We start from the raw sequence: 12,112 nt of genomic DNA, 5'->3' as shown, positions 1-12,112 counted from the left end.
CACCTCTGAGTGAAATGACACCCTAGAAGGATGCCAACCGAGTGCCACACACTGCATAGCTGTGAGCAGTTTTGGTTTCCAGCTGGCAGAGCTGGCAGCCCTAGAAGGCAGCCCCTGCCCACCCATGCAAAGCAAGCAGCACAGGCTGCCCGAGGCTCCGTACTCACCCTGACACACTCATGCTCAGTCACCGGAAAGCCCCGCCCATGTAGGCTGAATTCTGGAAGCTTGGGTTCAACTCTCCAGCCCACAAGGGGAACAACTTTGCTCTGTCTAGTGGGCCAGGGGCCTCCCTTTGAGGCTGTCTCCTGGGCAATTTAGGCCCCGCCCCTGCCCACCTTCTCCTCCCCTGTGCACAGCCCACACCTCACCTGCATGGCGGCTCTCCTTTGGGTGGCCTTGGATGAGTGGTCTTCATCTCTTATTCATGGGAGCTCCTTGAGAACAACAATAGTGTCCTACTCAAATCCATCCCCAGGCACAGAAAATGTACGCAATAAACACATATGGGTGGCCAGGCGCAGTGGCTCAGGCCTGTAATCCCAGCACTTTGGGAGGCCGAGGTGGGCTGATCACCTGAGTTTGGGAGTTCGAGACCAGCCTGACCAACATGGAGAAACCCGGTCTCTACTAAAAAAATACAAAATTAGCCAGACATGATGGCGCATGCCTGTAATCCCAGCTGCTCAGGAGGCTGAGGCAGGAGAATCGTTTGAACCTGGGAGGCGGAGGTTGCAGTGAGCCGAGATCGTGCCACTTCACTCTAGCCTGGGTGACAGAGCAAAACTCCATCAGTCAGTCAATCAATCAATACCATGGGCTAGCTGGAGTTCTTCCTGATCTCTGAGTAGGGTTTTCAGCTCACCTGGAAAGTGGGTTTCTTACTTTCCTGGGGTCACCCAGGCTCCAAGGGAGAAGGCAGGGGAAGAGAGGGAAGCCAGAAGGTAGAGACAAAAGCACTGTCCAAACATTTATCTATTTTACCCTAGGAGGGGTCTGGGCTACTTAAATGCTCTCAGGAATCCCCAAAGCACAAATGAATAAAATGAGGAAAGATCATCAAGGTCTTCAAGGGCCTAGGGCCCTCCAAGTAAATACGCTTGGAAAAGATGTGGTTTCCTGGCTCACGTGGACTGTCCACTAAAGGCCATTAGAGAGAAAGCTGAAGGAGGGCAAGTGATCTTTCATGAAAACAGCAGTCTGAGTTACCAATGCTAGATCTGAAACGTACCTATGTGGCTGGCTCTTGCCTATATGATTTGAAAGAACCGGCATATTTTCACCCAAGGACCCCCAGCGCCTGAATGCTTGGTCACCCTGGAGAAGCCTAAGCAGCCAGTCTGGCTCCTGTTGATGTGATTCTGTTCCCTGGCCTTGTTTGTAGCATCCCATGCCACTGGCCCCATGGGAAGGGAGCCCAGGAACCAACTCTCCAGAAAAGTTGAAGACCAGGCCTCTTCATCAATGTGGCATCTGTGGGGCCCAAAGTGGCTAGCAAAAAAGGGACTGAGATTTGCTGACATCGCAGAAGTTGGAAGAACTCCTCCAGCCCTCTCCGCAGGTATCAACTCTGCCTGGAGGGGCATGGGAGTAAGATCCTTAACTCCTCTCTGACTAGGGAACCTCACCTCTCTCCCCATGGGCCTTAAAAGAAAGGAAAGTGACAATCACAGGTGCTGGCATCCTATCCATCCCCTGAGCATCACAGTGGTGATTCTCAAGCTTCAGCACGCATCAGAAGGGCTGTTAGGACACAGTCTGCCAGGCCCACCCTCCAAGCTTCTGGATCTGTAGGTCTGGGTAGATGCAGCTGCTGCACACATAGGCACTCCAATTTGAGAACCACTGATTTCAAAAGAAACAAAGATGGTCTGTTCTAAATCGACCTCTGGACCTAGAAGATTAATCTTTAGGACACATCACTTTCAGAAAGAAATAGACTCTTTTAACTTTTTTTTTTTTTTGGAAAAGCATGGCCCCTCTTACTTTCTTTTCGTAGATGTGGGTGCAGGGACTATTTCCTGCTTTTCCTAACTATAAGAAAAGGAATCCAAATGAAACGAATAACGGCAACTGTTCTGCTATTGGCCTTAGCGCTGTAACAGCAGAGTTGGGTGGGGACTGCGCACATTGGAAGCCCCCTCCTTATCATCAGCATATTGTTGCCAGGCAGGACAGCAGGCTCGGTGTTGCTAGAGCTTCTCATTTTTGCAAGAGAAGCTGGAAATCTGGATTTTAAGTTGTTGGCAACCAACTCAAACGTTTTTAAACGAAACCACGGGCAAAGGACAAAAACAAAACCACCAAAAAAAACAACCCCACAATTCTGCATTTGATTTTGCATACAGGCCACCAGTGTGCAACCCCTGACGGTAACTGTTGGGGACCTTTACAAGCAGTCATTTGAAGAGGGGGGTTCCCTGGTTCTAACGAATCGAATACCACCACCTTGGACTAAAGTACCAATCAGCACGTCTGCCCCCTACCACCCATCCTTTTAGCCAGGACCTCTTAAACCAGTGGGTGCAGCTGGATGCCAGCTTCCAGAAGATCTGTGAACCCCATCCAAGGGCTGCAAGTATGTGGCCCGCTCCCACCCACCCAAGCACTGGGCTCCCTGAGCCTGGGTCTAACCTTCTCTTCTGTGGGGCAGACGTGCTGATTGGTACTTTAGTCCAAGGTGGTGGCATTCAATTTGTTAGAACTAGGGAAGCCCTCTTCAAATGACTTGTCTTTGGAGTCACAAAACAAGATTCCTGAGGCAGAAGGGACCCTAGAAAGTCTGTCCTACTCAGTCTCTGAAAAGAGGAACACCCCATCAGCCGAGAAGGTTTGGAAGTGGAGGAGGTGCACGAGAAAGCTGAAACAGGTCAAGGAACGAGGCAAGCACCACCAGGAGAAAACAGTCAAGGGCGATGCCATGCATCAAGCAGGCTGATAGAAGAGCGGGAATCCGGGGATGGAGAAGGAAGCCAGCCAAGCACAGTGGCCTCAGGGAGGCCAGGTGCACGTCCTCGGGGCTGAAGGCGAAATGACACAACCATCATGGTGAGCTGAGAGACGCCCATGGGTAGCAAGGCAAGCGCTGGAAGCTAGCACCTGAAAACAGAGGTCATGGTGGGAAGGAAGGTTGGATCCGTGCCTCGTGGGAGATGTAAGGAACCCAAACCTGCAGAAGTAAGGAGAATGGGAACGTCTGCTCTGGGGCCGCTGGGAAGAGTGCACAGGGATGTGACTGACCATAGGCTTCCTCGCTCTGCCCACGGGAACTGTCCCCTGGCCAACCTCAGGCTCTGGCCACCTTCCCATCCCCAGACTTCCCACTTCCCAACTGGCTTGTTCATCCCTGTCTGCACCGCGCTGCACATCAGCTTCCCAAGATGACGGTGCATCCTGATCCCCACCCCACCAAAAACCTGTCCCTTCCCTTTCCAGGTTGGCCAGGTTTTCCTCCACCAGGAAATCTGCAGCCACCTCCCAGAGACAGTCAGGCCCATTCAGCCACCGCTGGAGGCCAGCCGTTCTCAAACTTTATTCTCAAAGTCTGATTCACAAAAAAAACACACATTTTACTTCACAACTCAATACACAAAGCAAAAGTTTCATGCAACAACGCTTGCCCTTGCCACATGTAACTCACTCTGATATTTTCCCGTTCTGGTTTTTGTGTGGATTGACACTGATTACTTGCACTGTGTGGCTCATGACGTATGGTTTGGAAAATACTGCTTTACCTGGTCCCAATCTCCTTTTTTAGAATCTCCTTTTTACCTCCGTCTCAATCAACAACCCCTATAAAGGATTCCTTCGTTACACTTTCTTTTGACCCACCAGTTAGAAGTGAATTATCCCCAATTCTGAATCTCCCAGCCCCTGAAGACTATATATATCATTCACAGGCACTTAGATCATAGTCATATAACCTTTTTCTAGAACAGGGTCCATTGTCCGGGTACAGTGGCTTATACCTGTAATCCCAGCACTTTGCGAGGTCAGGGCAGGAAGATTGCTTGAGCCAAGGAGTTTGAGACCAGTCTGGGCAACACAGTGAGACCCCATCTCTACAAAAAATTTCAAAATTAGCCAGGCATGGTGGTGCATGCCTGTAGTCCCAGCTACTTGAGAGGCTGAGGTGGGAAGATTGCTTGAGCTCCGGAGTTTGAAACCAGCCTGGGCAACATAGTGATAGCCTGTCTCTACAGAAACTTTTAAAATTAGCCAGGCATGATGGTACACACCTGTAGTGATGCACACCTGTAGAGGATGCAATAAACTATGCCCATCCCACCACACTTCAGCCTGGGGAAGAGTGAGATCCTGTCTCTACAAAAAGCCAAAAAATTAGCCAGGCATGATGGTGCACACCTGTAGTCCCAGCTGCTCAGGAGGCTGACGTGGGAGGACTGCTTGAGCCCAGAAAGTCGAGGCTGCAGTGAAGTATGACCATGCCACTGCACTTCAGCCTGGGGAACAGAGTGAGACCTGGAAGAAAGGAAAGAGAGAGAGAGAGAGAGAGAGAGAGAGAGAGAGAGAGAGAGGGAGGGAGGGAGGGAGGGAGGGAGGGAGGGAGAGAGAGAGAAAGGCAGGAAAGAAAGGAGGAAAGGAAGGGAAAGGGAAAGGAAAGGAAAAAGGAAGGAGGGAGGGAAGGAAGGAAAGGAGGGAGGGAGGGCGAGGGAGGGGAAGGTAGGGAGGAACTGGGTCTGAGTGTTTGGATTCAACACTTAAAATACCTGTCAAATGTTTTATGTTATAGGAGAAGCCTGAATGACATATTCTGACAGCAATAAAAGTGTACTGCATTTCACACCATACTAATCAGAGGGCTGTTTGAAGAAACCTCATCTTCAGACAACTCCTCTGGCTGGGCCAGTGTTCTGATACAGGTGCCACCTTCTCTCAGCCACAGGAGAACAGAGCTGTGGCCTGCTAGGTTGGGATGCCTGATAGTTTGCAATCCGCTCCGCTCTCAGACACATCACGCCCCTATCACAGTCCCCAGTAGGTTCATGCTGGCCGTCACACTGACTCACTGCAATGTCAGCGGAAGATAGCACACCTCGAGGTTAGGGGGGAAACGGAGCCCCAGAAAAGCTGACAAAACAGGCACAGGTAGAAAGTGGCTGAATCCACACCAATCCAAGTTTTGTAGATTCAAACTTCCATGCTCCTTCCAGAGGCCTCTCCAGATGGAGTTACACAATCCTGTGTTCATGATATGTCCCTGGCTTGCAAAACCAGAAAGGAACATCTGTTCAATAGTGAACACCCACTTTCACTATTGTGTACACCCACACGCTGCCCTGGCCCCATGATAGAATGTGCAGAAACGTGGCATCCATGAGTAAGTCAGGAGACCGGTGTGGACCTGGTTTCCCGTCCCACTTTCCCCCGAGCCGCTGTGTGACGTTTGGCAGAGTGCGTCACCTCTCTAAGCATCTCCCTCATCCAGAGCCTGAGGGGGCTGTACGTGCTGGCTCCCAAAGAAGACCTTTCCAGGCTTCTCCTGAGAACTCTGCCATGCCACTTGGAGCCATCTGGTCACTACAAAATCTAGCTACACTGGGGAATTAGGAAAAGGCAAACTGAGGAGCGGAAGATCCAAAACAGGAAACTGAGGTAAATCCCAGGAAATCAAGAAAAACTCACTTCCCACAGAGCTCATCTCAGCTACATCCCTGCCCAAGTGGCTTCCTCGTCTTTCCAGATCCTTGGGTCATAGTGCAACCCAGACTCGCTGGAGGCATGAGGAGGATGGATACACAGGGAAACACAAGAATCCCCCAAATCCTCCCAGAGCAGAGCCAAACCCTAGCCAAGCCAAGAGGTCATTCAAGGAAGATGTCTCCTCCTGCACGAGTGGTGGCTGCCTCGAGTTCAACCTGGTCCAATTAGCTTTGAGCATCTGTATCAAAGAGAACCAGCAGAGCCCTCGTTCTAACTCACCTCAGCCGTGTGGTCTGTCCTTATGCAAATCTGACACACTGGTCATTTTCTGCCACCATCCCCATATCCGCTGCTTCCCCGTGGCATCGGCTAATTCACTGTGCAAAGCAGCATTTATATATAGAAAGTTGCAGCCACGCAGGTTAGCATTAAAATAGAGACTTGACGTTGCTGTGGCAACCAAACAAATGATATTCAAAATGAAAGAAGTATTCTGCAATCGGGAAAGCATGTCCACAGCCTTCCAGGGCAGCTGGGCCCCTTCCCCCTGAGGGTAGGTGGGACGCCTCTGGAGAAGTGCCTGGTCCTGATGAACCTCCACCTCCCCATTAGGTCACCCATTCTGCTTGCAGCCATCATCCCCTGCACACGCTCTTTCCGGCCTGGCGTGGACCTGAAGCCAAGACACTGAGGGAGTGTGATGATCCAACTAGGTAGAGCAGTTGGCAAAAAGTCTACTCCTTAAAGCGCCAAGGAGAAGCAGCCTGGGCCCCTGGTGCTTTAGTAAGGATGCTTCTGGAAACAAGGCTGGCCTTCTGCCACTGCCTGCCATAGCAAAGAGTCAAGAGACCACCAGCTAGCTGAGGGACACTGGGCAGGCTTCTGTGCCTCTCTGAGCTTCCAGCTTAAAATGAGCCAGGAGTGGGAGGAGGGAGCGGCAGCCTAGGGTCTTCAACCTCAGGACTCTAGGATGTACAACTTTTCCATGTTGCCACCACCTCCTTTTTCTTTTTTTGAGATGGAGTCTCGCTCTGTCACCAGGCTGGAGTGCAGTGGTGTAATCTTGTCTCACTGCAACCTCTGCCTCTTGGGTTCAAGTGATTCTCCTGCCTCAGCCTCCCGAGTAGCTGGGACTACAGGCATCTACCACCATACCTGGCTCATTTTTTTTGTATTTTTAGTAGAGACAGGGTTTCAGCATGTTAGCCAGGATGGTCTCGATCCCCTGACCTCGTGATCTGCCCACCTTGGCCTCCCAAATTGTTGGGATTACAGGCGTCAGCCACAGGGCCTGGCCTACCACCTCCTTTTTCTATAGTCCTCTTAGATATTGCTGAAGCCCCAGGGCCACACAGAAGCTACCGATTCCCAGATCTGGCACACGGAATAACCCTGTCACTTTCATTCTGTACAACTGACCACCACCCAGAAAGCCCATAGCCCCCAAGACAGAATGTCTGGATTCTGGTCTTCAAGGAGCCCCTACAAGGCTAAGGGGCCTTGGAAACATCTTGTACATTTCTGGGGCTCATTTATATATTTCCAAATCAAGTGTGACCAAAAAGACTTAAATTAAAGAGACTGAAAATACCAAGTGCCAGCAAGGATGCAGAGCAACTCGAATTCTCCTGTGTTGCCCGTGGGAACACAAAATGGTACAGCCCTTCTGCAGGGAAGTGTGGCAGTTTCCTGCAACATGAAACATACATTCATCATGTGGCCCAGGAATCCCACATGTAGCCTGTGTTTCTGAACCGGGGGCGACTTTGTCCCCCTGAGGACATCTGGCGAGCTTTAGACACATTTACTGTTTGCCATGATGGAGGTGGGAGAGGCGAGGTGAGTGCATCAGCTCCCTGCAGAGATACCTGTTGTTTCCAAAGAGACACCTGGAACCAAGAGTACCTCTAACCTAAGCTGAGGGCCAGAGAGAGGCCTTGGCTGTGCAAATACACAGAAGGCTCTGCAAATGGTCTCCCTTCTGCCCAGCCCAAGCTCCTAGGCCAGGACCAAAACCGACTGTGCCAATCTGCTTCCCTCTCCTGGAGCAGTTCTCAAATCAAATGCAAACCTCATGGTTGCCCCACTGAACCCTGGAAGAACACAACTTCCTACTTACCCCAGAACAACAACTTCAAAGCCACTTTGCATGGTTGCTGGCTCTGGAGCCACACACAGATGACGGATTACAAGGAAGAAATCAGAACCATATGGATTTCATATTCAGCAAAATAAACAGAATTACAGCATCAGGGTTGGGCCCAAGAAACCAGGGGTCTGTGTGTTTGGCCCAGAGCCCGGGCTTGGTGGCCCCCAGCATGGGCTGGACTCTCTCGGCCTCTCCTCCCCACCCATGACTCCCACAAACAGCGCCAGGAGCATCCAGCCTGCCGTCTGCCCCTCCTTGCCAAGGCCCCAGTGAGCGATCCTGCTTCGGCTGACATTTTCCTGTTTTATTGAGTTTTTTTATATCCTCTTTTATGGTACAATGGAATATAGTTCAGCTTCTTTTCTAGTTTCATCCAAAGATGCACAAGCACCGACAGGAATGCTGTGTTGTTAATGATGGTGTGGCAGCTCCAGAGCCCCTGGGGGGAAGCTGTGGGGGGGGGGGGGGGCAGCCATGCACCTACCCCCTTGCAGGCCCCTGGTTCATTTCTCCCATGGCGAACTGTGCTGGGCGTTTCCACACCCAGCCTCACTCTCAGCCCAGAACAGAGGAACTCTTTCCTCTCCCAGTTTCTACGGAAACAACATGGCTCTCCAAGTGTAGTCTATGTTTCTGAACCAGGGGCAATTTTGCTCCCAGGGGGATGTGGGGCAATATTTGGAGACATTTACTGGCTGAGGATGCTGCTAAACACTCAGCAATGCACAGGACCACCACCCACAACAGAACAATCATCCAGCCCAAAAAGTCAATAGCATCACGGCCGAAAACCCTAGTACAGACACACTGACCGGGCTTCAGCTGGTTCCCAGTGCCCCGACCCAAGTGCACGTCCACAGAGGGATCAAGCTTAGGACTTTTAGAGATCACAGACAAGCTCTGACCTACATGAAGGAGGAATATCTACCATTCTGGTCATTACTTTAAAGTAAATTCTAGGCTGGGCACTGTGGCTCATGCTTGCAATCCCAGCACTTTGGGAGGTCAAGGCGGGTGGATCACTTGAGGTCAGGAATTCGAGACCAGCCTGGCCGACATGGCGAAACCTCATCTCTACTAGAAATATACAAATTAGCTGGGCATGGTGGTGTACACGTGTAATCCTGGCAACTCAGGAGGCTGGGGCATGAGAATCACTTGAATCTGGGAGGTAGAGGTTGCAGTGAGCCGAGATTGCACCACTACACTCCAGCCTAGGCGACACAGTAAGACTTTGTCCCAAAAATAAGATATAAAATAAAATAAATTCTACAACTGATCAGGATATAATTTGATCTTCCAATGAGTCTTTACTGACATAGAGAAAATATAAACAAAACTTTAAAACCATAAAATGCATCTTGCCTATAGAAACCACACAAACACAGTGGGCATAGATCATTTAAATCTCTTGATGTGAATAACTTTAAATAACACAGCTAATTCTGCTTTGCTGGTGGGTTGCTTTTGGTCTCAGAAATCCCTGAAGCAGCAAATCAGAGCTGCTCACATCCCTATTCTTTCCCTTTCCTTTCTTCTCTCCCCCCAGGAGTGCTGAGCCACCATTAGGGGATGCTAATTCCTAATGACCCTGCAGCTCTCAGCCCTTACCTCAAATGCCCTCTCACCCACCAGGATCCTGTGGGTAGCGGAGGAGTCCTACACAATGTCCTGTAGTACCTGGGGCAGTCCAGGGGAAGGCGAGGATGTCCAGGGAGCTCCAACCACCCTGTGCAGACATCAAGGGGTACACAGTAGGATGGACCCTTCCCCACTCAGCAAGGGCAACCTTTGCCTCACTCTGTGCTTCCACTTACCTGCTGGCTGGGTTTTCCAGAGTGGGCCAAGAAATGGCAGCAGAGTGACTTTGTGGTGGTTTCATGGGGTTTCCCCTAGAGGAACAGACAGGCAGAGCTTGCTAATGTCACTTCTTTGTCATTTTTGCAAAAGGAGTCCCTGCTCTCGCTTACCTCCATCAAAATAATAGGCAACGGCCTGGTGGCACCTGGCACGTGTGTGTCTGTGTGTGTGTGTGTGTCTGTGTGTGTCTGTACATGATACTCACATAGACGTCCCCATGTCCTCCACCCCAGGAGGGCCCCTGCCATCCTGTTCTCTCTGCTGAGGGAACCTCTCTCTTATTTAACTTCTCTGTTGCAATGATCCACCATTTTCCACCAAAGCTATCATCTCTGCTCCAAAGCAGGGAGGCGGCAGCTCCAGCAAAGCCCTGACCCACCATCTAGGTTCTATGATGATGCTTATTTTAGAGAATGAATTCAAGGTTCAAACAGTTTGGCAGTTTGCCCCAGGCAAACTGGGGCAAAGTGCATACACTTACAGCTAATAACAGCTGTGCTGAGATCAGGGTGTCAGGGTGAGGATCTCGTCCAAGGTCATGCTGCTCACAAGATAGGACACTGAGGGCTGAACCCTGCTCATCTGGCCCTGGAACTCCTAACTCATCACCTCCACTCTAACCTGTCCACCACCGCAGCTTCCTGCCCACCATCCTGACCATACACTCCACCACTGGCCACCCTCCCTGGTCAAACGCTTCCTTCAAGACACTCAGGCCACGGGCTCCCCCTTGCATAGGTGACGAGAAGACAGAGGAAGCATCTTTTTTTTTTCATCCAGCCACAGCAGTTCCTTTGTTGCCTCAATGCCCCTCGTGAGTCACCTCCCCCAAAGGCCATTGCCAAAGACAGCCCCACTGTAGCACGAGCGTGCGTCCCCACTTCCCTTTTCCATTTCCCAACGTGGCCCTCACCAGCTCGAACATTAGTCACATACAGACCGACAGAAGTTCAAAGATGCCCCAAGAATGTGGTTTTTAAACACGAGGTCCCAGCGGTGACAGCTGTGGCAGCTCCTTGACTCTCTCAAGCTCCTACACCTTCTGGGGCCTCCCGGATCAATTTCTTCATTTCCTGGGTTCCACAACACACAGGGACTGTGAGCCTGCTTTTCACACTTGGGAGTCTCCTGCCAGAGGCTGGGGCAGAGGGAAAGCTTCGCAGCAAGATCTGGCATTTCCAAGTACACCCTGGGGGATCTGTGACCAAAAAGCACAGCAGGCTCTCATAGCATCTGTATGCTGTATGGGCCTGCCCAGCAGCCATACATGCCCCTGCTTCTGAAGGAAGCACCCTGATTTTCTACTGGGGAACCACCTTTCCCCATTCCCAGCCCTCCAGGTTTCTGGGGGCAAGTGGTTCCTGCCTGGCCAATTAGCACCTGCCTTCTCCCCAGCCATAGACCTAGTTCACGGAAGGGCACATTACCCATCTGGGGCTGGATACCTGGAATTTGGTTTTGGAATTACTGGGGAAAGATGTATTCCTATGACAGGATGCAAGCCTGAAGCTGCCGATGGTCATGTTGACACCTTGCAGGAAGTCTCTCTGAGAATGGAGCCAATACAGAAGGAAAGGGGCTGGTAAGGAAGAGAGGGAAGCAGAGAAACATCAGACTGCTGACACTGTTTAAGCAACTTGATCAAACCATGCCTGAAGCTGAACTTCCTGGGACTGTTCCTTTTTTGTTTGAAGCCAGTTTGAATGGGATTTCTTTTCACTCGTTCTGTCCCAGGCTAAAGTACAGTAATGCAATCATAGCTCACCGCAGCCTTGCACTCCTAGGCTCAAGTGATCCTCCCACCTCAGCCTCTCAAGTACCTGGGCCTATAGGCTCATGCCACCACACCTAGTGAATTTATTTTTTATTTGTAGAGATGGGGTCTCACTACATTACTGAGGCTGGGCTCAAACTCCTGGGCTTAAGTGATTCTCCTGCCTCAGCCTCCCCAAGAGCTGAGATTATAGGCACGAGCCACCACACTCAGCCTGATTAGGATTTCTGTAACATTTAATAGAAAGAGTCCTGGCTAATAGTCTCTTGGTAAAGGCCAAGGTATACAGATAGCAACACTCGAAACTAAAGAACATAAAGCAGGGAGAGAGATTCAGTTCCTTTCCTGAGCCTGCACTTGTGGATAAGCTCCTCTTCCAAAGATATCTGCATTTCTAAAAACCTTCCTTTGGCAACTAGAAAAAGTTACCATAAACTTGGTGTCTTAAAGCAACAGAAATGTATTCTCACGGTTCTGGATGCCAAATGTCGAAAAATCAGTATCGCTGAGCTGAAATCAAGTTATTGATAGGGCCATATTCCTCCCAGAGGGTCAAGGGGAGAATTCAGTCCTTGACTCTCCCAGTTCCTGGTAGCTGCTGGCATTCCTTGGCTTGTGGCTGCATCACTCAAATCCCTACCTCCCCAACCATACCCCTTGTCTTC

The 12,112-nt window shown here is 50.6% G+C and overlaps 1 protein-coding gene across 2 annotated transcripts in view; it reads right to left on the bottom strand.

The window, feature by feature from the left end:
- The window catches only part of GAS7 (growth arrest specific 7), a 280,976-nt gene that overhangs the window by 142,883 nt on the left and 125,981 nt on the right, over window positions 1-12,112 (bottom strand). The window contains exon 1 of one of the 2 annotated variants that reach the window (XM_012457597.2): window positions 5,944-6,009. The exons of the other annotated variant lie outside the window; for it this stretch is intronic. The gene's annotated coding sequence lies outside the window, so the exon portion shown is untranslated. Of the gene's footprint in view, window positions 1-5,943; window positions 6,010-12,112 lie in introns of those variants that run through there. 2 annotated transcript variants of the gene reach the window in all.

Source organism: Aotus nancymaae, unplaced genomic scaffold (genome assembly GCF_030222135.1).
Source record: "Aotus nancymaae isolate 86718 unplaced genomic scaffold, 86718_ANA_hifiasm-v0.15.2.pri h1tg000018l, whole genome shotgun sequence".
Classification (NCBI taxonomy): domain Eukaryota; kingdom Metazoa; phylum Chordata; class Mammalia; order Primates; family Aotidae; genus Aotus; species Aotus nancymaae.
The sequence above is the reverse complement of the archived record's forward strand: the minus strand, read 5'-3'. Positions and strand labels throughout refer to the sequence as shown.